Source organism: Cyprinodon variegatus, unplaced genomic scaffold (assembly GCF_000732505.1).
Source record: "Cyprinodon variegatus isolate N-32 unplaced genomic scaffold, C_variegatus-1.0 Scaffold282, whole genome shotgun sequence".
NCBI lineage: Eukaryota > Metazoa > Chordata > Actinopteri > Cyprinodontiformes > Cyprinodontidae > Cyprinodon > Cyprinodon variegatus.
Window position 1 is genome coordinate 297,299 of NW_015150735.1, and position 717 is coordinate 298,015.

Genomic DNA, 717 nt, shown 5'->3' on the forward strand with positions numbered 1-717 from the left:
ATGCTCAGTGTGAGGGATTGCTGAAAAATAAATGCCTCAATGCGACCAGATGTGTGAAATTGTTAAATCCTTGATCAGGAGAAGTGATTGCTTTAAGTCAGTGACTCCATGCCTCTGCGTTTTTTGATTGAAGAGGCTTTTTGATCTTTTTACCAATTTCTAGAATACACGGAACCTGACTGCATAGTTTAGCAGCTGTGATCAAGTTATTCTGGAAGCTGGAAGCATGACTGGATGGAATAGACTCTGCATGTTTGTTTATAAAGTAAATTTTGTTTTGCTTTTTTGTTGGAAAGTGTCTTAGAAATTGCCATTAAATAAACCAAAGTGGATTAAATTGAAATAATGACATCTCTCTCTCTCTCTCTCTCTCTCTCTCTCTCTCTCTCTCTCTCTCTCTCTCTCCCCATCGTGCAGTACCTTTGCTGTTCCTATAAATGCCCTCTTCTGGACCGAGATGTCTGATGTATTTCCAGGGATCTGCTGTAATCACTCTTCAACTTTGAGGGTCACTGCCCCGAGTGCCCCAATGACAACCGGCACCACTGATACCTTGACCTTCCAGGTTTCTCCATCTCTTCTCTGAGACCCTGGTATTTTTTTTATTTATTTTTTTTTTGGCCAAAAGCGCAGCCCCACCCCACCAAGACTGACGCCAACAGTGCGCAACGCAACACACCGCGCACAGAATCAACCCAAGAGCAGAAAAGCCGCCCG